The sequence below is a fragment of the Astatotilapia calliptera genome, chromosome 18 (genome assembly GCF_964374335.1).
Source record: "Astatotilapia calliptera chromosome 18, fAstCal68.1, whole genome shotgun sequence".
Lineage (NCBI taxonomy): Eukaryota > Metazoa > Chordata > Actinopteri > Cichliformes > Cichlidae > Astatotilapia > Astatotilapia calliptera.
Window position 1 is genome coordinate 19884948 of NC_137439.1, and position 27942 is coordinate 19912889.

Genomic DNA, 27942 nt, shown 5'->3' on the forward strand with positions numbered 1-27942 from the left:
CATTAACATGCAATGGTTGTAGTTTTGCATTCAATTAAAAAACAAAATTCATTTTGGACTTTTTAGGAGGTTGAATTTACAGAATGTCCCTCACAGCAGCAACCTTTGAAAAACCACGTCTTATATATAACTGTTATCCTTCTGTTAGTCTGGTACTTTCTCTCACTTTTATGTGAATATAACAGAATTTCTGCAAGATAGCACAACTTTCAGTTAGCTATCATTTAGTGATTTTGATATGTAAGGATTCTGCAGAAGGCTAAAATATTTTTCTCTTGAATGCAAGAGAAAAAAAAACATTCATTGCAATGATCAAAGCATTGCAGAGTGGGACTTGCATGCACGCCTTGGGAGATCAGGTAAAAGTTCATAGGCTCAGTCTTTGCTCAATCAAAGCAAAGTTCAGTATATGAACAGTCAGTTCAACCTGGCAAACAAAACACACGGGCACATGGGAAGACTAACACGAGGCAAAGAGTGCTGAAATGGTTGGCACATGACTAAGACGATCTGGCGAGGGAAGCACACATAGCTTGAAGGCAAAGAGGAGCCGGCCAGGTAAACACATGGGCAGGTCGCGCACAAGGGCAAGAAGAGAAGGAGCTGAAGTGAGAAATTTAGGGGAATACAAAATATAACAGGGCTAAACAGAGAGTCGGACACAAATGAAATACAAAGTGAGTTAAATGTATCTTAGGAGGTTTTGAAAGACAACAAAAGACAAAATATTTTGTATGGGATTCGCTTAGTTTTGGACAGGGGAACAAGGTCTTGGGATATGCTGTAGAGCACACACACAGGCAAAATAAAACCTTAAGTAGCCTTTGGACCTTCACAACCTGGCCTGCAAAGTCCTGAAAGGAAAACTAAGCACTAAAAAAAGTAAATGGAAACTGCTTTATGCAGCTAAATATTTCAATAGTACTCATATGTGATGCATATCAAAATACTGTCAAAACACATGCTCATATAAATTTGGATTTGTGTTTTTTTAGCCACCCTGTGCTGTAGAGCTGATGGGAGCGCTTGGATATCAATATCCCTTTTTGCCACTGGTGGCAGCACTGAGCCAAAATGCAGAGGTCCAGAGTGAATCTTTCCCAAATATCATGTCTTCATTTAATATTGATTTAATTGACTGGAAGATATTCTGCAGACATTTTGCTGTCTCTGCTTACTTTCCTCAAAGTATCTTTCTATGGTAAGTTATTTGAGAGCTAACGGGTGGCGAGCTAATGTTAAGTGTGTTTAGAAGAAGGCTCAGAACAGACCCACTAAAGTAAAGTCGGCTAACTAAAGCTAGGTCAGTAAAAAGCAAATGCGTGTTTTGAGACATGTAGACACACCGCCGCTTTATTAGGTACACCTTGTTAGTAGTGCCTTGGACCACCCTTTGCTTTCTGAACTGATTCAGTTCTTCATGGCATAGATTTAAACTATGTAAATTATAGCCTGAGCTAACAGGAGCGGCATCCAGTGTGGGTCTTCTGCTGCTGTAGCCCATCTGGTTCAGGGTTGGACGCAGTGTTGCCAACTCCTCAGTAAGGAAAATCGCTATTGGCTGTCCTGAAAGTCGCTAGAAGTCGCTAAATGACGTCATCGCCTAATTTGCATAATTGGTCATGCTAATATAATTGTAACCTATGCTGTTGGAGAGAGAAATAATATCGTGGAAGCAAAAAACGTCCTAAATGCATTTAGAATTTATTTAGAACTACCAATTAAATTTCTTTTAGCAATTATTGTTTTTTAATGTCACAATTCCAACCCTGCTCCTTTATCCGGGCTTCGACCGGCAAAAGTGACCCGAAATTGGCACTCTGGTGGAGTTCCTTTATGTGTGTGTGTTTATAAGTAGTTTTAAACCTTAAACAGTAAAAGAAGAACTCAGTGCGGGAGCAGCGGCTTCGCTCATGCGCGGTTCATTTGCAGTTTGGACGCAAAGGTGTGAACATCTCCTGCAGCTGGGGGAGGACTATCCTCCGCCCGTGAGCGCTTTAGCACGGGTGAGGTGCCCACGGCAGCACCGCTGCTTGTTGAGAGTAAGAGCAACACGCCATTTCACGTCAAAAAGTCGTCATAAATAAGTCTCCAATGCACCAGAAAAAGTCGCCAGATTTGTCGTTAGTCGCTTTTTAGAAAAAAAGTCGCTAAGGGGGTCTGAAAACTCGCTAAATATAGCGACAAAGTCGCTAAGTTGGCAACACGTACTTTATATGGAGTTGTACTATGAGCGACTGTCACTTATGTCACCGTTTCCCTCATTCTCACGCTCGCTTTGAACTTCAGGTCATCTTGACCAGATGTCTAAATGCTTTGAGTTTCTTCCCTGTGATTGGCTTATTATATATTCTCATTAACAATCAGTTGACCACGTCTACCTATTGGAGTGACCAGTAAATGTGTACGTCTCGTGACCTTGCAAGGTGTTTATTTGGATTTGGTGTGTAAATCTAATTATTGTGCTTTAAATTTAAAGTTAATTGTATGAAAAAATAGAATTTTGTTGTATTGTTTCATTTCTTTGTTTTATCTGAGTGTCTTTGCAATATTGCTTTTTACCAGTCACGTGGTTTTCCAATTGTCCTGTCCCGTGCTTCTGGTCATCAAATAGTTTTCTTCTTCATTTTTAGTGAGTGAAACTTACAATCACACATGATAAAACCGTTTTTTGTTTTATAAGAATGTATGCTAAGATGTATTTTCATCTTTTATTCATAGAAAGCCTGCACTGTTTAACAAAAATTTGGCAAAAATGTTAACTTTTAATTAATTGCAATTGATTGTAATTTTTTTAGTTCTCTCTCTATATATATATAATTTTATGTTTTAACTTTTTTCAATGTTAAAATTTTCTACTTTTCCATTGCTGTAAGCTTGCCATCATTGTGTTGGTAGCTATTGACTGGACAGGATGACCTTCACCTTGAGCTTTGGCGAAATGTCTTTTAAGCATTTGCTCGCATTTAGAAATGAAGCAATTGATTCATTGAAAAAATAATGAAAACAACCTTTAGCTGAAACCCATATCAGCTGAATTGTGACATTTCACTTTGTTCCCCATTCTGCTTTATTTATTTATTATTCAGCTTCAATTTCTCTTTGAGTAAAAAAAAGAATTAATTAAATAAAATAAATAATTCTGACTTTCTGAGCAGCATAAAGAGAAGTCAGCCACTAGAGGCTGCACTAGCTAAGACACAGATACAAGGATCAATAGTAAGAGAGAGAGAGGCACAGGAGTCAGTGGAGAAACAGTAAAAAAAAAAGAGAGCGATGGTGGTAGCATACAGTTCAGCTCAGCAAGAAAGAGTGACAGAGTGAGGAGATAGCGGGGGTGAGCATCGCAGCAACTGACAACCTGAGAGAGAGAGAGAGTCTTAGCTTACTAAAGAGAGAGAGGGAGAGAGAGGAGTACCACGTTGCCCGTCCTCATATTTCCCTCTGCAGCTGTGTGAAGCAGAGTGAGCAGTGGAGAGGAGCGAGCACATCTGAGTCTCGTGGAAACAGCGGGACCCGCGTACCACTTGGCTGAGAGATCGATGCACTTACGCCGAGCCACACAGAGGGGGTGAGCTGCCCGCAGGACATCCGTGCACTACCAGAGAGGGAGCGAGAGAGTAGCCAAAGGGACGGAGAGAGTGAAGAGAGCAAGAGGGGAGAAGATTACCCAGGGCCAATTTGAAAGCTTTCGGCTTGTCACTCAGAGCAAGGGTGAGTTAACTTGTGCTTGTGTGGAGTGGCAGTACATGTTCTGCAGGTACATTGTGCTTGTGACAAGTGTGTGTGTGTGTGTGTCAGTCCTATATCTTCACCAATGCACAGAGTTTCTGCTGTCCTGTTTCTTTTACCCCCCTCTATTTTAGCAAAGTGCATCACTTGCCAGAGCATGTGACTTACAGTCTTCTAGGCAGGTGATTAGCTCTGGAACCTCATTATCAATCAAGCCGTTATCACGCAGAGCAGAGAGGAAGACTACAATAGGTTCCTAACGACCCCCCTCTCGCCGGTTTGTGCGTTGCATGAATGCGTGCGTGTGTAGTCGAAGTGCATCTCGGTGTGCTGTTGAATCCGTTTATCCTACCAGGCAAAGGTGTGCGCCTGAATAGCAGCCACGTGAGCCGTTTAATACGGGTTATTATAAAAGCTTGCTTTGAGAAAATTAATTAGAGAGCCTGATGCCGTTCAGTGTAATTTGTCACGTCTGTCAGGAAAAGCTGCCGGTTTGTTCATTTATCACGTCAGTTATGGAAAAAGAAAGCCCCCCCCCAAAAAAGCAGATTTTTTTGGTGAAATTTCTTGATGATCTTTTAGGAAATTACTTTCAAACAACAAACAAACTTAATTAACATGAATAAGGGTTAATCTAAAAAATAAAAAAAGACATCTAATAAATTTGAGCTGTGCTGTAATCATATTGCAATATTTTTAAAACTTGGTGAGGTAAATCCTGTTTTCCCAAGCCTGTCATATGCCTGTAGCACTGTGCCTTCTTGTGGACTGCTGCTTTCTTAGGTTAATTAACTGTCTTTCCAGTTCAGATAATTCAGTGACTTCAAGCTGCACTGACTTATTATTAGACATGGTGACATTTAGAAAATTGGTCTATATATGCACCACCTCTCTCTGCGTTCTCATGTTATACCTGCCTTGTAAATACCACGCCATGCTCGATCTATCCCGTCATCCATCTGCCAGCGTCTCCGTTCCGCTTTGAGTCCCCGTTCCTCTCCCGTTCCCATTCCGCCTCTCCCTCACTGCTATACGGTGAAGGTTATTGCCATATATTGAGTCGGTTTAATTTGTCAAAGTCGTCCAGACATATTGTCCACGGTCGGAACGGGAGGAGAGGTTGGGCGGTTCAATTGACACGATATTGTACGGAACTTGACAAGAGAGTGACAGAAAAAAAGAAAGGCAGGTGCAGTTAGAAGAAGGTGGAGAGAAATGTGCTGGTTAGGTCTTTTTTTTTCTGTGTGTGTAGGCTGCGAATGGCGAGGCTGGAGGTTATCTGTCTTTGGATTCATCATTTCTCGCACTGAGCTTTGCTTTCCTTCTCTCCCATGTGGGTCCAGTGTCATTAAGCTGAGACACCAAATCTGAGAGATCACTTTCTCTCTCCCTCTCTCTCCCACCCTCTTCTCTTTCTCTCTCTCCCCCCCTTGTTGCACTGGACTCCCTCTGTCTTTGCCTCACGCTGGCTCTTTATCTGTTCATTACTCACTCTGTCTCTCTCTATGTCTCACAAACACAAACACACACACACACACACACACACACACACACACACACACACACACACACACACACACACACACACACATATATATATATATTCAGAAAACACGCACACATGGAGGAGGAGGCATCTGTACAAGTGAAAATGCATTTGTGGAAACTGATGCTCATAAAACATGCGTCCTTCATTTAATGTAGAATGTACAGAAATTGTGGAATTGGAGCTCAAATTAAAAACAGATTACTATACCCGGCCTCTAGTTTTGGACTTTTGCAATCTATAACAGTGGATTTAGAGGATTTCACTAGGGCACTCATTACAGCTAGAGTTATATCTGCCAGATTAATGGAGACGCAATAGCTGAAGTACAAATGCAGAAGTGCACAAATGGTTTCCACATTTGTTTTTTTTTGCATTTGCCGAGAGTCTGTTTCCGTGTCTAGAGGTCCAATTTCAAATGCAAATTGTTTCGATAAATTGCTTAAGAAGCAGGTGGTATTTGTTAAATTTTTCTCTCACGTTCCCTCTGCGTTGGGATTATGTTCACAATCTTCCTTTCTCTGTTTCCAGATCATTCACATTTATTCGAGTGCCAATGGGCAGCCGAACAAGATTGCAATTGTCTGTGTGCTAATTAATAATTTACATAATACTTCATTCTGGGAGAATTTTATTTTCCTCTGCGCCAGCGTTAATTGTGTTAGCTAAGCTACCGTCATTACTTATCATTAGGAAGACAGTTAAATGTGCACATATCCAGCTCTCATTATCGGGTGAATCATCCATCAGAAGCCACACAGATTTAAACACAGTAGCAGGAAAGAAACCGCACAACGGGGACACAAATCTTTAACCATTTGTTCTTCTGTTAGTTGGAGTTCAAGCGCCTACATCATTCGCGTAAGTAGTTTCTCTTCTTGTTTGGTAATTAGATTAGTGTTATTGTGGTTTAGAAACAAGCACCTTAACATGAACACAGTTCTTCTCATTGTCAAGTTTTGCACGTTTGCACGACTATTTTTACATCACACACTTTGTACAGCGTGCAGTATTTAAAAGCTTAAGAGAAATCTCTGTGGAAATAAAGAATTTCCTTTCCTTTCACCCGTGGTTCATCATTCAAGGAATCACCTCAGTGGCCTCCTGCACTATCATCTAAGTCTGTGTGATGAATCCCGAATGGAGGGCTCTGATTTATGTTTCCAAGGCGGAGGAGTCAGCAGAAGACTACAATTCTTCCTTTCTTTTGCTTTTCTTCACTTACCATTAACCTCATGGGATGATTTTGGCTAAGTGACACCCAAATAAACCGACGCATGCAGTTGAGGGATGTGGATCTCGTACCAAATTGTCATGCCAGAATTATTCTGTACATTGATGTGCTAGATTTGATTGGTGTGAATATTTCAGAAACTGCTGATCAGTTCTCCATCCATCCATCCATCCATCCATCGGTGGTTAGCACTGTTGCCGCACAGCAAGAAGGTCCTGAGTTCAATTCCACCATCAGGCCGGGGTCTTTCTGTGTGGAGTTTGCATGTTCTCCCCGTGTTTGCGTGGGTTCTCTCCGGGTACTCCGGCTTCCTCCCACCGTCCAAAGACATGCAGCTTGTGGGGATAGGTTAATTGAATAATCCAAATTGCCACTAGGTGTGAATGTGAGTGTGAATGGTTGTCTGTCCCTGTGTGTTAGCCCTGCGACAGACTGGCGACCTGTCCAGAGTGTACCCCGCCTCTCGCCCTATGACAGCTGGGATAGGCTCCAGCGCCCCCTGCGACCCTGAAAAGGATAAGCGGAAGCGAATGGATGGATGGATGGAATATTTCAGAAATTGCTGATCAGTTCTCTGGATGAAAATGTCTTGCTAATGCCAGAGGTCATAGGTCAGAGACTGCTTTTCAGAGTCACTCATCGCAAAAACAGTTTGCAGAAGAGCATCTCTGAACATGCAGCCTACAAATCTGACGCAACTGTGTGATGCTGTCAGGTCAACATGAACCAAAATCTCTGAATCAGTGTGTCAGTCATCAGTGGCATGAAAAATTAAGGCGGTTCTGAAGGCAAAAGGAGGGCCCACTCAGTACTAGCTACGTCAGTTTTTAATTTTACCACTCAAACATTGCACCGCATTTTGTCAGCTTCATTACCTCATGGTTGAATATTGTGCAGCTGCCATGTTGTTATGGGGCATCCACATCTCCTAATACATGTTTATACAGGCAGGAGGTCTGCCCATTATTATGATTTATTATTATTCCTGATTTCCCATTTCGTTCTAATGAAAATTTTTTGATGCGCTTGTACATAATAGTCCACCCAGCCTCTGCTTTAAACCAGTGCCAGACATGTACCTGTCTGTCTGCATCAGTCTCCCCCGCACCACCACCACACACAAACACACTCAGTGCTTGTGTGCGCGTGCTCAGTTTCGAGGTTGTGTCCAACAGAGTTGATAGCAGGGAGTTGTCTTCATTGTTAGATAAATATTAGCAAAATAATCGATGACAAAAGACATTAAGAATGCCATTGATTGCAGAGAAATGGGACAACTCATTAGACGGATTACTTGGGAAAACACAGCTGGCAGCAACTTCACAGTTGCGCCGTAAGCATGAAAAAGTCCACTGAAAATGCTGAATATTCAATACGGAGACACTTGTGGGCTTTGTAGTCCTGATTTCTTGGTGGGTGGTGTTGTCCAGACTACAGACACTATGTGCTGTGAAAGACAAGCTGGCTACAGTTTGTCTGAACAACCCTCTTTATTTAAGAACAGCGCAGCAGGACAGCATTTTTACCCCACTCCCTGCAGCACCTGTCACACTCACATCTGTCCCTCTGTTATCAGCGGCAGGTAGACACTTACCGATAAGTAGGCTGTAAAAGTGCTGTAAAAGTGCTGTAATTAATAATTTTATGATTATTTATAAGATAAATTGTATATAATGTTGCATAACTTGATAAGCAAGATAGATTTCTATCAAGTTTTGTAATGAAAATAACCAAGAATATAATGGATATGATAATTAACTCCTTAATAGATTGACAAATGAATGCAACATCTTTGTTTACATTGCATAAACCTTTCCAACATCTATAAGTTAACCCTTATTTATTTGTTTTGTTTTTTTCAGTATTAATAGATGTTTACAGACTGTTGGGTGCCGTGTCCTCCAGCTCTGTTCTAGTGGTGTAACCTTATGGAGAACAATAGTGTAAGTGCTCACGAAGGCAGTGCAAATATGCTGTTTTTGTAAAACCCTTTAAAAACAAGGTCAGTTAGCATAATGATGTTAAATTAAATAGTACGTATTGAGTTTTTTGGCCCTGGTCCAGATCTGGAGTCTTTTGATATGGAGTCCAATCTGATTCATTGCAATCGTGTTTGTTTCTTTTTCCCTCATAAAGGCTGTCTGGATGAACACAGTCAATGACTTCATTGGATTTCACCACACAGAGCAAAGTTTCATTTGATTACACAAGGCTAATTAGCTGATATGCTACCAGTGATGTTCATCAGGATAACTGGTGAAATCATTGGCTACAAATACAGTGATGTGAAAAATAAAGTACACCTGCCTGGTGTTCTGAGGTTTTATGTGTGAGGATATAAAAAAAAAATCATCTGGTCATTAGCAGGTTCTAAAATTAGCTAAATAAAACCTCTTATGAATGACAACACATGACATAGCACAACATCATTATTTATGATTATTTAAAAACTTAACCAAAGAGCAGTGTGAAATACTAAGTACACCTTATGATGTAGTAGCTTGTAGAATTAAACTTAGCAGCACTAACTTGTTGAAGCAGTTGTTTTGTCTATGATTTTATCTCTCACAACGTTGCGGAGGAGTTTTCACCCACTCCTCTTAACAATGTTGCTTCAGTTCAGTGAAGTTTGTGGGCATTCGTTTATCAGCGGCTCTCTTAAGGTCTCGCTACAGCATTTCAGCCAGATTGAGGTCTGGAGCATCTTTTCCTTTTTCAGCCATTCTGTTGTCGATTTGCTGCTGTGCTTGGGTTCATTGTCCTGTTGCATGACCCGGTTTGGGCCAAGCTTTAGCTGTTAGACAGATGGCCTCACATTTGACTCTACAATACTTTGGTATTCACAGGAGTTCACGGTCGCCTCGATGACTTTCTAGTGTCCAGGTCCTGTAAATGCTCAAATCATGACCCCTCCACTGCAATACTTGACTGTTGGTGCAAACTGCACAAATATGCCATGTTGTGTTTTTGCCATGTGGTGGTGTGCATCATAAGCAGATATCTCCACTTCAGTCTTGTCCGTCCAAAGGACATCGTTCCAGAAGCCTTGGGGTTTGTTCAGATGCAGCTCAGCACACGTCATGCTGCCATGTTCTTTTTAGAGAGATTCTGGCAACCCTTCCAAACAAAGCGTACTTGTTTAGCTTTTTTCTAATTGTACTCTCATGAACTTTGATATTTAACATGCTAAATGTAGAGTCTGAGATGTGGCTTGTTAGTTTTTAGCAGTTTCTCCGAGCATTACGCGGTCTGACCTTGGGTTGAATTTGTTGAAACGTCCACTCCTGAGAAGATTGTGTCAATGTGTTAACACCCACCGAATGCTGCAGACCAGCAAACTGTCCAAATATCTGCTCTTATAGAGGTTTTCACACATGCTGACGATCAGTTATTTGATTAACAAGTTTTTGGCTGCGACTTACCCTCTTAATTCCCATGGAAGCAGTAAAGGTGTACTTGTTTTTTCACCATAGCTGCGAATAGTAGCTCCTGCGTTTTGGCTCAGTTTTTGTTAAGTAAATAATGACATGGTATATTATGTCCTGCGTTGTAGATCATCTTTGCCTGTATTTATCTAGTTCTAAGCCCTGCTAAGGATATGTTTTTTTTTTTTTAATTGATTAATACAAAACAACATTTTTTAAACTGCAAGAAGCTGCTACATGAATGTTGTGTGCAGACTGGAATACAATTAGAGAAGAGATAAAAAAAACCACATTTGTTACCGATCAATTGTGCTTATGTATTTTGTCAATCTAACAACCCAGCTCTTTTATTTCAGCGATTCAGAAACATTCACATACTCCTGTGTTCCATGACAGTGCTTTTCATCATGCAATAATGAAAACGGGTTTGCCAGCACAGTTTCTTGGTTTTCCAGAAGCATCTTCAAACTGCTGTTCATTTCATTTTGCTGAGATTTAATTGATTTGCTTAAGGCTGCACAACCCTATCTGGGAATATTTTGTAGTCAAAACGTATCTTTACTGTGTACTAACGAAGGCTGAGGCTGTTTAAGTAAACGCTGGAGACCAATCCAACAGTGAGCATCACATCTCTACACTGTTGATTTCTCAACCACAAAGCACTTTATTAACAGAGAACGGATGAATGTGCCAATTATGCTAATCTTATCAAGACACTTGTCTGTTTGACTGCCTCGAGTCTCAAACAGCAGAGTCTGTGAGCATTCTCAAGGAAAAAATAATAGACCGAAGGGCCGACGAAACCGAAACTTTGAGGTTTTTCTGCAAGATGTTCAAATTTCACATACTCTAAACAGTATGCAGAGGTTAGATTTTGTACGAAGGCATCTCTTTCCTTTATTTGGAACCATTGAGGAACTATTTTTAAACCCAGGAATGTAGCCAATCAATGGACTGTGCTGTAAATGTGGTCAGAAGTGCTTAAAAACTGTATATCACATATGATTTACGGGGCAGGACGGAACTTGGATTGGTTTTTGAGCTTGAGCGTTGTGTGCGGCTTCAGTTTTACAGTGTGTTAAACAGCAATTGAAGAGATGGAAAACGACAAAGCTGATAGGATCATAAAATGTGTGGAGGAATGTGAACTGCCCACTTGAAATAATGTGCGTAAGATATGAGAGCTTTACACCGGAGCCCTTTTTCCCTCGCCTTTCCGTCCCGAACCTGTGAGGCAAATTTCCCAAATGGGATGACACAGCTGAACTGATAAGCCTCTGATTTATATTGTATCATGGAGTGCTGTATGGACATTATCACCTCAATCTGCGAAATAGCGGGGCGAAAATGGCTTCTTTTGCCACTGTGCTTTAAATCCAAACAGTTCAGAGTTCAGCTGAGTGCACTTGTTGGGTAAGTATCGCTGTTTTCAGGATCTGTGGCATGTGGTGTTACATTATGAAGTACCTTCCGTAGCCAGCATGTGTTATATCTTTTTTACAAGTGCCCGCCTTATGAATCTTGTGGGGATATGCTTGAGAGGTTTTATTTTTATCCTCGTTCTTGCAGTCCTCCCCAGCGTTTGGAGTAGCTGGGCAGGCCACGTTAATGATCCTCATTAGCCAAGGAGCTTGAATCCAAACTGGAATTCTTCCACTTCAATTGCTACTTAACATTTGGTGTTCTTCTCTCTCTACTGTCTGTCTTTCTCACTATCTCTCCCTTTCTGTCATGATCCTGGGTCGTTGACCCAGCGTTTTGTGTTTCTTTTTGGGTTCATCTTGTGTTTGGTGTTTATTCTGATTCTGTATTAATTCTTTGGGTTGGTTGTCGTGTTTATTATCCCTACCTGTGTCTCCCCTCTGTGCTCCGTTCAGGTCCCTGTGTTTTTGTTGCTAAACAGTCTGGGTGTTTCCGGTTTTACTTTGTAGGTCTGCCTCTCATCATGTCCATTAGTATCAGCTGTGTCCACCCCTGCATGTCATCTCCTCATTACCTAGTGTGTATTTATAGTGTGTGTTGGCTTCTGTTCATCGTCGGATCGTCTGTGTTTCTCGGTGTAACTACGTCTCTCTGCATTCTCCGCTCCCCGTTTCATGCTTAGGTTTGTTATTTAGTTTTCCCAGTCTAGGTTTTTTCCAGTCATTCGTCTTGTCTCACTACCTGTTCAGTCGCTCCACTTCTGCAAATAAAACTTCATTCTCATCACCAGTCAACTGCCTGCATTTTGGGTTCTTTTCCTCCTACACCACACGGCTCACGCCGGCAGCCGTGACACTTTCTCTCTCCGTCTGACTTTGCTTCTTCACTTCCCCCTCTTTCTGCAGCAGCATCGTTTCTTTTCCTCCCTCATTGTCTCGTTCTGTCTCTCTCGCTCTCCTCCTTTTCCCACTTCGCTGTCTGCACTGGGAAATAATCCATAAAGGTCTTCCATCTCTTTCAACCTCTTCTTCAAACGTATTTTTTCAAGATATTTACTGCACGGTGCAATTCCCTGGATGCAGGTGTGTTCCTGTGTGCTGATGCTGTAGCTGCTGTGAGTGATCATGTATGAGCACATAGCTGAAAAAAAGGGAAGTGTTCCAAATGACCTCTGATACTAGTTGCTTTTTCTCCCCTACTGTGAAGTAAAAAGCTTAAAGTTCAGGCGTGAGCCCCCTCCAGGCAGCCTGTGAAGGATGTTCGGATATATAAACATATCGGCTCAAGAGACACCTTTAGCTAAAGGGTAAATATGCTCTGGCTCTGTTTATACAACAGCTGTGCTGTGGTGAGAGGCAAACTTTTGATGCTGCTGTTTGATATCTGCACTCGTACCGTCCAAGCTTCCATACGGCACCATTTTGATACTTATTTAAATGTGCTGCCTTAATATAACCTTTATTTAGGAAGGAAAGTCACGCTGATCACCAGGGGGGGGGGGGGAATAAATGTCCCCTAAAATGTGCCCTGAATGCATGAATTCTGATTCTGGTTCCGCTGTGTTGAATGAGCAATTTTGGAGAATTTGATAGAGGCAAAAATAAGGTTAAATACTAAAAATTCTGCAGAAGTTAGCTATGTTGCCTCAGCTGTGAAGCATGCAGATCTCTTCAAATGTGACATTAAGCCTTTTTGGAACATGTGTACTTTACACGGTGCTCAAAACCGCTCAGCTGGTACAGTAGTATTGCAGTGAAGATCATAAAACTTCGACATCGAAAGAAAAATCCTCTCATCTAGTATTCATTACTTGGGCAACTATATGACATGATCAGACTATGAATTAGTATTAGAGTTCTGATAATAGCCTTAATGAATATTTAAATTGATTTTAAATGAGATGGTTCATACTGCATGCTGTCTTCTCTCCTTGTAATTAACCTGTCAAATTGATAGCCTAAAAACAAAGTCTTCTAATAAGCTGTAAACTTGGCTCAGAAAAGATATGTCTTCCTTATATTTCGGTTGGACGATAGCCTGGTATTTTTATTTTCAGTATGTTTGGAAGAGGCAAACTCTGGAGTGAGTAAAGATGTCTTTTTGATGTTTGAAGTACATCATCCAGTGTGTCGGTTTGGAGTAAGAAACGAGAGCGTAGCGTGGAAAGCCTTGCAGCCAGTGCTGTTTTTAAATCTGTTGAGGCAAGTCCAGCTCAAGTTTATAAAGTCATTTGAGACATGTCCAAGTCAAGCAAAGCCAAGTTTTCATAAGCATAATGGAAATCTGCTGCAACTTTGAATATTTTCCTTTCAAAGTTGCGAAGATAGTTAATTGCATTTGAACCTGTTTCCAAATGGGATGTGGTGTAAGACGCGAGAATGCAATGATTTGCATTTCATTTAACACTTGTATTCAACTGAAAATAATGTAAAAAAAAAGATGTTAAGAAGAGTTTTTAAAAATTAAAACAAAATTTGAACAGGTATGTGTGTGCATCTCTTCTTTTAGGATAAATCTAAACATTTGGGAGCTGAAGAGACCAGTTGCCGTAGCCAGTTTTTGCTAGATTTAGTCATAGCGCTTCTAATGTTTAACACTGGACAAAGGCTAATTTATCAGCTGATATTAGCTATGCGCAATCTGTTGGTATCTGCATTTGTAAGTGCTGATAAATACGGGAGAAACACCGTTCAACCAGTAAGTCCAAGAAAGAGTTAGGCAGAGCATAAATTGGTAATCCACGACTTCTTGTGACAATAAATCAAGATTCTTTTTAAATTTCATAGGCACAGATTATCTTAGTAAGAATTCCTAAATAACTGCACATAACAAAGGTTAGTTAGTCTGTTTATGTTTTGAGTGTCAAAAAGAGAAAAAACTACCTGGTATATCAGACTTTTAAATACCCAAACACTGGTATTAGTCTTAAAAATCCAGTTAGTCAGACTTAATATAGCATCATGGGCGCTGGCTTTAGAACTGTGGTCTGAGGAGAACACAACATTCATGATTTCCAGAAAAAACAAAAATACAGTTTGAATTTGTCAAAGAAGAGGACAATTTCACTCTCGACCTCCGCCTGTACACTGTTATCAGCCTGGCTTTTTAGGAATTTTTTGGGGTTTTAGTCGTGATACTTGAAGGTCTGACCATCCGAGAATGTAAAGCGCCCAGAGATCAATCCTGGTTATGAATTGCACGATCGAGTTTTAACTGGAATGTGTGGCTCCAGCGGTGAAATGCGTTCAATGACAAATGGTCTTTAGAGATCCTGAGCCGGTGCTGTGATTTCCACCACATAATTGGGACTGTTTTTAATCCAGTGTCACCCTACGGCTAGAAGATAATGACCGTTCAGGATTTTTAGCTGCCTCTCTTGGGTGCAGACACGTCTTTGGATTCTCTGAATATTTTTGGTGATATTTTGTACCAGATGAAAAAAGATGAAATTCCTAAATATTTCTGTTATTCTTAGAAATAGTTTATTAACTTGAATTACTTGCCTTCTATCACAGAGTTGTAAATGCCTCACAGTAGCTCCTTCTGAAAGACTCACAGTCATGTTATCAGCGATAGGTCCTTTCGATCTATCCCAGCATTTTTTTTGACACGTGTTGCTAACATCACCTTCAAAATTGAACACAACCAAGTACATTTTGTGCCATTTTCAATTAAAAATACTGTTTAAATGATTTACAAGTCGAATTCCATTTTTCATGGCATCCCGTCCTTTCAGATGCAGGTTTGGGTTAGTCTGGTAGCTGCTTTCAGAGCCTGACACCTGGATGATAAACAGCATGTGCATGCCAAACAGATTTTTAGTTTTCAGACAGCATCAATTCTTAACCTGCAATGAACTGATGGTGGAAAAGCTCTGCAATGCATACATTACAAAGTCCTTTTAAAATCTACATATTCTTCAGATTTCCATGATCTCAGTGGGAATGCTATTCTGTTTTTCCTGTCAGTACTACAGTGCACGTTGCTTCATTTGCTCCCCTTTTCACACTTACAACTCTTCCACTTTTGTTTTGGTCATAAAACACTCCTTTCTAGGTGAAACTTGTCTTTGTTCCAAGATTTAGCCTAATATGACCGCAAAACAACTTTTTCAATCAAACATGGCTACCACAAGCCAATTAAATCACATCCATACTGCAGTTAATTGCACATGTGATTAAGAACTAAGACAGCTCTTTGTCTTTGTGAACTTTCCATCTGTCTGCCATTTAGCAGAATGGTGTCATTAACGTAATATGTCCTTAGCTCATACGAAAAGCCATTCTCATTCCTAGCACACACTCAGCAATTATACCTGCTCCAGTTCTCCCATTTGCATAGTTTTATAGACTATGCATTCAGATAGATTGGGTTTTCTACTTAATATGCAGCACAGAGCTGTTATGGGTTGGTTTGCACAATGTATACCTAATAATTGGCTCAACTAAGCAAACACTTTTACTTAATATCATAGCACAGGGATACAGATATATTAATCAGTATCTCAGCTGTGTAAAATGAAAACAGTGTACATTTCATCCTTTTTTTAAAAAGACTATAGCGTCTGTTGTCACTGAGGTATGGGTTGCAACAAAGATCATCACTGAATCATCATGAAGAAGCAGCCATTTTTAAAATGCTGTACCACATGTTGGAAAGAGCAGTCAGTATGTTTGGTTCGTTCTTCTGTGTGATGTTCAGTTCATGTGTTTACTAACAGACATGTGTTTAGTGCCAGGATATAAAGAATCGTTTATCAATTCATAAATGAATACCTAAATAGAGTGTATAATGTAGTGCCAAGTATTTTGGTTGACACAAGTAAAATAATCATCTGCTTATGGGATTAGTTTCTCCTTCTGCAGATGACTTGTACTGTGATCAGAGCATAGTGGTACACAAACCAGTCCTCGTTCTTCTGCAGCTTCTGGTTAGTGCAACCCTCCATATCAATGCAAATGCACAGAGTAGAACAATGATGACTCAATCTGACCACATAACGAGAAAGCCACTGGAATAGCACCTGACTGGCGGTGAATGGTCAACTTGCTCGTAAGGAAACATAATGTCTATATGTGGGAAATAATGTTTAGCACCACTGTGGTTTGGGCTTTAATGTTCACCTGGTGTGCTGTCTCATCAATTGAGACAGCTGACCAAGTATTTTCAATGGATTTTTGACAGTAAAGAGATTGATTAATTCTACCTTTGTAAATACTGCAGTAGCTGCTTTTTTTTTTTGGCTTTTATAATATCAGAGTACTCGTTTGGATGAGAGAATTTCACATTCTTCACTGTAGACTCTACATGTACATGCACCATGACCATGCACCATGTTCTGATGGAAAAAAGTATTCTGATGAGGCAATACTGCCTTTACCCTGCAGACTTTTCATTGATCTATTCCGATCAATATCGTTTTGGAGAGCGATGAGACGCTTCTCAGAATACTTTCATTAGACCTTTCCAAAAACATCAGAGGTGCTATCTGGAAGCCGGGAAGACACCCCGGAGGCTCTGTGGCAAGGTGGAAATCATCCTCGTTGTGTAGCTGTTGAAAGATTTTTTGGGATGTTTAAATGGTATTTTGAATGAGAAACAACAGAACAGTTACGGTATTATTCCCTTTGCATTACTTACACTGTTAAATAAGATTAGGACAACTGTTGTAGTTTTTCAGTCAGCTGTTATTGGCAAATTCTAAACTAGATATCTATAAATCTGTGTATATATAATTAAAGTTTTGTTATTTCATTACGACTCCGCCTGAAAAATAAATAAGGGTTTGTTTTTCTTTTTGGATTTTTATGCTCAGGACAAAAAAAGAAGTGGAAAAAAGTGCCTCAGGCCTAAATTGATTTAAATATTTAATTTTTCATATTTATGTGACCACCAATTAATGAGCTTCTTTAATTGCTTGTCACATAATTGCACTTGCATTGAATACCCTGGAAAAATACGTGTATTGGAAAAAAAAGTTACCTTAATAGCTAACTTGTTTAATCAGACTTAAATTTTTGAGCCTCATTGACTTTACAATAGATTTAAATTTCAATAATTTTTGCAGTGCCGCCAATTGGAGACGAAACTTAAAGCTAGCGCGTTACACATTAGAACAACCTTGATGATGGTGCATGAGCCAAACTGATGCTCCAGTTTGCTGTTTTTAATCAAAGTTGGTCCGTGGCACATTTTCTTCACATGCATATGATTATAGCATAAAATCAAAAAGTAGAAAAAAACAAGCTGTTATTTATTTATTTGTTTGTTTGTTTGTTTTTTGGTGGGTTCATTAATTAATGATGATTCTTTTTTGCATTTTCCCAAGTGAATATAAAAGTACCATTAGTAACCACATGCTCAAAAATGTATTATTACAATTTTAAAGACATTTTGAGAAACATGGCTATTTGCTCTGCTGACAAGTATTGTAGATGAGATTAGGATGAGTATTTGTGTTGTGGCAAAACCCACAAATGGTGTTTTTAGTACATTTCATACAGATGTGTCCATTATATGAACCTTGGGTCACTACTTTTATGAAGATGTTTTTCTCTTTTTTGGGATCTTTCCTGTTGTTTTGCATGTGGGTGTGAAGGTTAAACAAACATGATGCTGTGTGGTAATTTGTGGATATTAGAGATGCTGCAACATGTTTTTTGTAACTTCAGGGAGCGTGTTAACTTTCCCCGCCGTGCTTCTTATCTTTATGGTAAACTAAGCTAATTGCCTCAAGGCTTCATCCTCATTATTCATGCTTGTAGGCTTGAAACTGAATTGATCTTCTCACAGAACTCTCTGCAAGAAAGCCAATATGCTTATGTCCCAAAATGTCTAATTATTCTGATAAGCTTTTTAAAGATTAAACCCATAATAGATAGAAACTTCCACATATATATTGTTTATCATCAGTTTGAAGGAGCGTAGGTTTGTGAGTCTCTGCTCAGAGCATCATTTTTGTGTCTCCTCAGGTTGGACTGAGTGCACTTCACTGGAGAACACAGAGTGTTTGGCAGACGAGATAAAAAGTGTGAAGAGACTTCTGTTGTTTGTTTGTTGCTGAACAGCTGCATTGACTTACCTGAAAATTGTTGAATTCACAGATATCTGCGTGTGATGATGCATGGCCAATTAAAACACTTAAATTAAGAGATTTGTAGATTTACGAATTACATGAAGAGTTTATATTGACAAATCACTGTGCTATAGTCCATGTATAATATAAAATGCCATTCTGTCTTACGTGACAAAAATAAAACATTTACAGGTATACAGATTGTGTAAAGCACTGATTCTTAAAGCTTTATAATGTATCTATTCAGATGATTGTGTTTTATTTTAACAATAGTTTTTTGACACAACAGTATTTACATTTAGAGTTTTATTTACAATAGAAACACCAGCGGCACAGATGGACTTTGCTTTGAGAACCTTGGGAATAAAGGTTAAGAATAAATTCTAAATAATCTAAACAGTTTGTCTTGATAATAAATCAGGACATAATGCTAGGCCTGTTAATTAATTCCTTTTTAAACACTAATCCAAAGGTAAGAATCATTAATCACTACAGTGGTTTTTAGGTCAGAGAGATTTGTGGTGTTTTGGCACCATTTTCACAAAACCAGTGTGTGAGAATAAGTGAGAGCAGAGCCACCACAATGCAGAGGTAGTTTTTCTGCTACCTCTACACCTTTACAACAATTAAAATGTTGTACCCTTAATTATTGTGGTGGTATCCAAACACTAACTGCTAGAAACCAAATGACTTCCTGACAGCCAATGGGTCACACGGCAGTTCGTACTGCTGTGCCGCTGATTAAATTCACCCAATAATTAAGCAGACATCATTGATTCCCTGCAGAGAAACGGAGAAATGGAGTATGTGTGTGTGTGAGAGAGAGACTCTCCATGGGTCCCTGTGCTTCCTGTAGCCCCTGCAGCGGTGGGACAGTCAGATATGCTTAATTTGGGATTTGAGCATAAGTCGATTCCACTTAAACAGACAGTGGTGGTTGGACACATCGATGTTCCATGCACTGTTGACTCTCATCATTTTCCTCCTCTCTGACTTCCTCTGTGTAATTGACAGAGCGATCGAAGGCCACGCGAATGTGTGTCCTAGATTATGACTTTAATGTGAGTCAAATGTGGAGTGTAAGAATGTAAAACTAAACAATTACATTCTACTTTAAGACTGTTGTAAAATACCAAAGGCTTTATAAGTGAGACTTAGTAGAGTTTTTTGTTTGATGTTAACAGGCAAACACAGATAAGAGTAAGGTTAGGGGCTAGTTAATAAATGTAGCGATTCAGGTAGGTCTGGTGAATTCAATAATGCAAATATATGCTCATGTGGGTGCCTTCCTGGTTTTACTGTTGTTGTTTTTCTCTCATCTTTGTGAGAATGTAGGATGTACACCGCTCATTACCAGCAGAGATGCCTGAAAATGAATGCATTATTAATTAGAGTCGGTGGAAAGATAAAGATTTTTGTAAGAACCAAGCAAACACTAACTTCTAACCATTGTTTCTGTAATATGATGCCTGTCCAGTTATTTTCATCAGTTGAAAATAACTGTATGCTAAGTCTTTTACAGTCGTATTAAAAGGAATGTTTTCATAGGTCTCTATGGAGTCCTATGAAGTACACCCTTACTGCGTTCATGGGATTTAAGACAGTAAGTCGCATCCAGCTGCTTCTAATCAAATGCACTTGATTAAGCCTAGCTAAACACCTCTATAAAACAGAAGTTTTGGCACTTTTCTGGTCTGGAGCATTCAGCTGTGAGTTAACACAATGCCAAATCTTCTCAAGAGTGGACGTTCCTGCAGATTCTCCCCAATCAGACCGTGCAAAGCTCAGGGAAGAGCTAAAAAAGAGCTAAATCTCAGCCTCAAATGTCATTTAACATGATAATGTTCAAGTTTCTGATAGTACAAATAGAAAAAGCCATTGAGGCAACTTTGTTGTGATTTGACGCTCTATAAATATAGGGTATGGCTTTCATGAAAGATTTGCAAGGAGAAAGCATCTTCTCTAAAAAGAACACGGCAGCATGACTTAGGTTTGCAAAGCTGCATCTGAAGAGACCAAAGGACTTTTGGAAAAAATGAGACCAAAAGTTTTTGCATTTTGACTAAACATCTCCATAGAACCATGCTTGGCGACAAACAAACAGCATATCAGTAGAAGCGCCTCAAACAGCTATCAAACATGGTAGTGGAGGGGTGATGATTTGGGTTTGTTTGCAGTCACAGAACCTGTAAACCCTGCAGTCATTGAGTGGACCATGAACTCCTGTGAATACCAGTGTATTGTAGATTCAAATGTGTGGCCTTGTCTCCGACAGTTTAAGCTTGTTCCAAACTGGGTCATGCATTTGAACAATGATTAGAAATACAGCAACAAATCTACAACAGAATGGCTCAAAAAGGAAAAAAATCAGGGATTTGCAAACAGCGAGCATCAGCGAGCAGCACTGTCTGAAGCTCCTCCACAACAATGTGAGAGACTGATAAAGTCATACAGAAAAACCTGCTTCAACAGATTATTGGTGCTAAAGGTGATTCTACAAGATATTAAATCATGAAATATATTATATAGTTTCTCATGCGCTTTTCAATTTGGGCTAGTTTTTGTTAAATAAATGTCAAAGTCCAGATCTCAACCTGACTGAAGTGCTGTGGTGGGACGTTCAGATCTATGCAAAAACGAATGTCCTCAAACCTCAATGAACAGAAGCCACGCCCGCAATGATGTGAGAGACTGAAGTGATATAGAAAACAATTACTTCAAGGTATTACTGCTAAAATGGATTCTACAAGCTATTGAATCGTAGGATTTACTTGCATAGAATTCTTTGAAAACTTTCTTTTTCACATGAGTATTACTCTACGCAAACAAGGTTAAGCATGTTTTGCGGCACTCGTGGAGGTATAGCCCTGTGCAGCTTTCTTTTCATGCTGGAAGTGGGAAAAATCTCCCTGCTCCTTTTCCTCGACCTCACCGCCTCTCATCAGCAACAAAATTTGTCTGCACAGAAGAAGCAGTGGGAGCTACACCTACGCAGCTCCGTTGTTCTGTCTCTGTCACACTGTATGCAGCAAGGCAGGTGAATAGTTGTATGTTATGTAAGAATTAATCGTTAAATCTCCACCAGGGTAATGGAGCTGACAGGTTTAACAACTTTCCCAGCAAAAAGCCTGACTAATGATGATGTTTTTACTCCAGCTGTGATAGCAACATTTTGAATTTGACGCATTTTGAAAAGACTTTGACATAGCAGCAGCAGAGGGATAGTAATAGCCAGACTGAAACTTATAGTTGTGTGAATTCAGACGCTCAGTGTTTCCTGGATGATGTCATTAAACTTAAACTAAGAATTAGGAATCCTAGCTTTTCCAGCAGTAAACCTTTCAAAGACAGACAGTCTTTTCTGGATCAGTCTCACCACCAAAACTCTAAAACTACCTTTTATCTGTACAAAACACTATCCCGAACTCCCTTACCCAAACAGCTAGTCAAATACCCTGTTGGCCTTGATAGCAGAAAATCATTGTAGACTTCTACTATCTGACCTTGAGCAATTTAACAGCAGTGTTGCTGTAAGTTTTTTTTTTAACCTTTCTCGACTGTCATGGATTATTACGATTGAATTATGAACTTACTGAGGAAGCTTGAGACTGTGCGGTACTGTATGGTACCGTTAAATGGTTGCATCTCAGGAGAATTGGAGGGAGTCAGTTAGCTGCTAATGTTAAAGCTAAGACTAGCCTACTCAGGTTTTTACACATGTGACTGAATCGCATCGAGTTTTCCTGTGCATTCTTTTAACTCTCATATACATTTGTCCTTTGAAGAGATTTTTTTTTAATCAAATTAACGTGGTTAGCTACCCTCACTGAATAACGCCTTTGCCATCATTTGAAGGACTAAATCCTTTTCACTCTGTGACTCTTTATTGTGTGGGAACTATGTTGAGGTTATGTTGCTCAAAAGAAGCAGTCCTTTATGAAACCGTATGGCAACAAATGAAAATACTGTCATAAAGTTCTTCTTAAAAAATAATAATGTATTGACTGACTTTGCTTGAAAGCAAAGATACATCTCTGTGGAAGTTTAGTGTCTCTTATAGGGAGATGATTAGAAAATCCTTATCCGTATTCTTGTTGACTACAAGTGATAAGTGTGAGTATCACACACAGAGCTCATGTGGAGTCTTGTTGAAATGCTTTGGCTCAAAATCTTCAGAGATCCAGCCTTGAGGGTTACGACTGACATACTTAGCTGTGTTCAGCGTCACATCCATTCAGATATTCATCAAATAAAGACATCTTCCTGAACATGTCAGGAAGACTTTTTGGTAAGAAATAAAAGCTTTCGAGCACAATGGCAAAGCATCTGAATGTGTATTTATTTAACCAAACAGAAGGAAAAACCCTGATGGGCCTCTTGCATGTCATTCGTTGTCTTACTCACCTATTACTGTTGTACTAACATATGTTTCAGACCAAAAAAAGAAAAAATAGCAATAATTTAGCTTTCAATGGTGCTCTTCTCTTTGCGCTGCCTTTTCTGTAAAGACCATTGATTGGTTGGATGGATTTTAGGGGCACTCTTTTGTGTTTGCACAGTTTTGTTTTTTTTTCCAACTAGGCTGAAAGACTCTGGCAATGTTAATATTTCTCATTACAAAGACTGTCCACCCAGAGAGAGCACACACAATGAAGTATTCTTTTCTCACTCTCCCTGTCCGCCTGTCTGTCTCTCACATTTCCGCATTTTTTTTCTCCTTCTTTCTTTTTGTGACACATTGCAGTTGGTTTTTCAAGGCCTTTTATCTGGCCGGTGAAAAAATTGGCAAAAAACCATCTTTCTAATCAAGCTCGCTGGACACAGATCAGAAGGGCTCATTGAAAAATCTTTCAGTGGTTTGTTACGGTTTGGAGGAAAACCAACAAATTTTAATATAATAAAAAAAAACCTGTATCACAAGCGGCCCTGTGTCATTATAATTCCATTATTTACTGTTTAAGGTTTTGTGTTTTCTATTTCTATTCTTCCTTTGAGACTGTTCAACCAGTTTTCTGTTATACGTGAAGAAACTGACCTATTGCTGCGAGTCACAGATCAATAAAAGGTCCTCCAGCTCTAATGGAAAAGCATTCCAGTTATCCTGGTCTGCTTGAAAAAGATCATTAATGTTGTATTCAGTAATACTAAAAAATAAATACTCATCTCTGTGCTACTCCTTCAGGCTCCATTAGCTTTGGTGCCATAAGACTTACAGATATCTGGGATTGCTCTGTCACTGCCCAATTTGTGGTTTAGACCAATTAACACTTGTTGGGGAACTTTAGTTCCCTCCTAACAAGTTGTCATCAACTTGGGTATTCCTACCTTTTCTTTCATTGCTTCTGCTCTATGCTCTACATTCCTCTTCTACATGGTTACTCCCGCATACGTGAGCCTGGTGATATGCAATAGCGAGGGAAACACTTTGGTGTCAGTGTAGAAGTGCTTTAAACTAGCATTGTTTTAAATCACTGGCAGGTTACAACTCCTCTGGTTGCAGAATTGTCAGTTTGTATAAAGGTATATGAGACACTGACCCTACTTCTTGCTTAAAATTTGGCCTCAGTCACTAGTTTCACATCGTTTTAATACACAGTGATGCTCGTTTGATGAACTGGTGAGGCAAGTGGCTCCCATCACAGCGTGCCCTGGTTTTAAATCCGCTGGCTGTCTCCCTGTCTCCCATAAACTTTAGACTTACTGTATGCTAACGTCAAGGATGCATACAGCTCCTCCTCCCTCCCCCCACTTGGTAGGTCAGATCATAACCTGATTCACCTCACCCCCCGCTATGTGCCAATTGTGAGGAGGGAACCTGTGACCACCAGGACTGTTAGGAGGTGGTCAGAGGAGGCAATAGCGGAACTACAGGGCTGTTTCGAGGTGACCGACTGGGAAACACTCTGTGAGCCTCACGCCGAGGACATCAATGGGCTTACTGAGTGTATCACAGACTACATAACTTTCTGCACCGACTCCATTGTTCCAGCTCAGACTGTTCATTGTTACCCAAATAACAAGCCGTGGGTGACTAAGGACATCAAAGCCCTCCTCAACAACAAGAAGAGGGCTTTCAGAGGGGGCAACAAAGAGGAGGTGAGGAAGGTCCAGGTGTTACTAAAGGACAAGATCAGAGAGGCTAAGGACAATTACAGGAGGAAGCTGGAGTGGAAACTCCAGCAGAACAGCATGAGAGAGGTGTGGAGGGGCATGAAGACCATCACTGGATTCAGGCCAACCAACAGCAGGGGAGCTGAGGGAGGTGAGAATAGAGCCGACGAGTTGAATCTGTTTTTCAATAGATTCGACACCACAGTGTCTGCTCCCACCCCCACAACCTCACCTGCAGTCAGCCTGGAATCCAGAGCCACACCACTGTGCCAGCCTCTCTCTTCACATGTTGCCTCCTGTGAGATTCCTGACACCCCTCCCCCACCCATCACCTTCACTCAATACCAGGTTGAGATGCAAATGAGGAGACTTCACTCAGGCAAGTCTGCTGGACCAGACGGAGTGAGTCCCCTTGTCCTCAAGACCTGTGCCCCCCAGCTGTGTGGAGTCTTTCATAAACTGTTTATGCTGAGTCTGAGTCTGCAGAGGGTCCCGGTGATGTGGAAGACATCATGCCTCGTCCCTGTACCAAAGACGCCTCGTCCCAGTGGCCCCCAGGATTACAGGCCCGTGGCACTGACCTCCCACATCATGAAGACCCTGGAAAGGCTCATCCTGGACCAGCTGCGACCCATAGTAAGACCACATCTGGATCCCCTTCAGTTCGCTTATCAGCCTCGTCTCGGAACAGAGGACGCCATCATCTACCTGCTCAATCGTGTCTACACCCATCTGGACCAGCCGGCGAGCACTGTGAGGGTCATGTTTTTTGACTTTTCCAGTGCTTTCAACACCATCAGGCCGACCCTCCTGGGTGATAAGTTAGCAGCGATGCAGGTGGATGCTTCTCTGGTGTCCTGGATTGTTGATTACCTGACAGGAAGACCACAATATGTACGTCTCCCACAGTGTGTGTCTGACAAGGTAATCAGCAACACAGGGGCACCACAGGGGACTGTCCTCTCCCCCTTCCTCTTCACCCTCTACACCACAGACTTCAGCCACTGCACAGAGACCTGCCATCTTCAGAAGTTTTCTGATGACTCTGCGGTGGTTGGATGCATCAGCAGGGATGATGAGACAGAGTACCGGGCTGTGGTCGACTCCTTTGTCACGTGGTGTGAGCAGAATCATCTGCAGCTCAACGTGGCAAAGACCAAGGAACTGATCGTGGACTTCAGGAAGACCAGGAAACACTTGACCCCTGTTTCAATCCAGGGGGTCAGTGTTGACATTGTGGAGGACTATAAATACCTTGGAGTACACATTGACAATAAACTGGACTGGGCTAAAAACACCACAGCACTTTACAGGAAGGGCCAGAGTCGTCTCTATTTTTTGAGGCGACTGAGGTCCTTCAACATCTGCCAGAAAATGCTGAGGATTTTCTATGAGTCTGTTGTGGCCAGTGCGATCCTCTATGCTGTTGCATGCTGGGGGAGCAGGCTGAGGGTCGCAGATGCCAACAGACTTAATAAACTGATCCGTAAGGCCAGCAATGTTGTGGGGATGGAGCTGGACTCCCTCAAGGTGGTGTCGGAGAGGCGGATGCTGTCCAAGATAAAGACAATGTTGGATAACACCTCCCACCCACTCCATGACATGTTGGTCAGTCACAGGAGCTCGTTCAGTGAGAGACTGAGATTACCGAAAAGCACCACTGAACGACACAGGAAATCATTCCTGCCTGTGGCCATCTCCCTGTACAACGCATCCACTTAACACACTGTTTGCTGCTACAGCTACACATGTTTCTTTTCCAAATATTTATTTATAAGTGACTTATGTATGTATGTATGTATATATATGTATATATTGTACTATTCTTAGTTAGCGTATTGTCTGTCTTGTCTTAATGTTGGTTTAAAATGGAGCACTGTAACAAAAAATAATTTCCCCCAGGGATCAATAAAGTATTCTGATTCTGATTCTGATTCTGTGCCTGCGTGGGTACTCTTCAGGTACTTTGGCTTCCTCCCACATGATGAGCACATTTGGTTTGTCTTTATGTGTTAGCCCTGTGATAGACTGTCAACCTGTTCAGGGTGAATGCAGCCTCTTGCTAGGCTTAAACCCCAGTTGTGACCCTGAATTGGATATGTGGAAGAAGATGGATGGATGGTCACCACCACATGGACATGCGGTGTCCAAAGACTCAGAAACCTTTGCTTGTGACATCTTATCATAATAATGAGATCAATACTTCAAAATAGGAATTCACAAACCAGTTGATGATGGCTCTCTCAAGCTTTCCTCTGGCTGTGAAGGTAGCAGGCTCTCTGAATGTAACCTCGTTTGAAATACTAAATTTGTATACATTTCTTCCTCTGAAAAATTGCTATTAGTGCTGTTACAATCATTCCTCCCTTTCCTTCTAGGCCATTTTCAGATTCTGCTAAAGCTATGAGAGTGAAGTAAATCCAAATCATCCAGAGGCATTAAAAAAATACCACAATTTGCAAGTGAAATTCAGAGACATTCCTCGTCAAAGCGGTCCTCATTATTGCTGCAAGCTTTATCTTTAACCTTAAACACGAGCAAAAAACTGTGATAATTACTTTCTGTAAGATCATTTTTTTCCCCAGCTTCTCTACCTTCTTTCAGTAAAAACATTTGTCCTTGATCGCTTGTAGGTGAAATGAAAAGTAGTAAGAAGTGCTGCAAAATAATTTATGCCGCACATTTTTACCGATGTTAGAAGGTGGCTGTCAGCTTCGTGAAAGAGATCAATGTTCCTTATTCTTTTCTTCTCTGGGGACCACAAAGTTCAAGGTTTACAAAATGGTGTAACCACACCAGCCCTGATCCCGTGCTGAGGAGCCTCGCTTCAGAGCGCGGTGTCGCTCGGTCTTTGTTGTACGTGAAGTTATGAGCGCATCAAACCGACAAAAAAAGCCAAAAGAAACCCAAAAGAAACCCAACTCAGTTTCTCTGAAATGTTTCACTGACTTTAAATTTAAAATGGTAATTGGTTGGTGTGGTAATAATTATGTGTCGGTCGGCAGTCATCCCGCAGTTTCAGTCTTTTTTTTTTCTTGTGCAATAAGTGAAATACAGCAAAAAAACTGGAGATAAGCACTTCTGTCAAAAAAAAGAGCTGTGTTCTGCGATAAGGCAAAGAACCATCACACCCAACAAGCACTTGCCATTTTTCCCACTTTTTTTGCCTCATCTTCGCTTCTTTGAGTTGCTGGTTATTTGAACTGGAGTGACGGATGCACACTGAAACAAACCCGCCCCCCCAAACTGTCATTATAAGTTGCCAATAAACACACTTGCATGGCTCAGAAAGAGAAATATTCCATCTCAAACAATAGGACAAGGTGGTTAATTACCTGGTTCATTTTTTAATTAGCAGCATGAGCAGTGCAGGGAATGTAGCGAAATAGGGAGGGTT

The 27942-nt window shown here is 40.6% G+C and overlaps 1 protein-coding gene across 4 annotated transcripts in view; it reads left to right on the plus strand.

Moving 5' to 3' along the window:
• Positions 1 to 2976: 2976 nt before the first annotated feature.
• tnr (tenascin R (restrictin, janusin)) overlaps positions 2977 to 27942 on the plus strand; it is a 211613-nt gene continuing 186647 nt past the window's right edge. For 2 of the 4 annotated variants that reach the window (XM_026149494.2, XM_026149492.2), the window contains exon 1: positions 2977 to 3714. The gene's annotated coding sequence lies outside the window, so the exon portion shown is untranslated. Of the gene's footprint in view, positions 3715 to 6120; positions 6140 to 27942 lie in introns of those variants that run through there. The other 2 variants (XM_080293389.1, XM_080293388.1) reach the window with 2 other exon arrangements.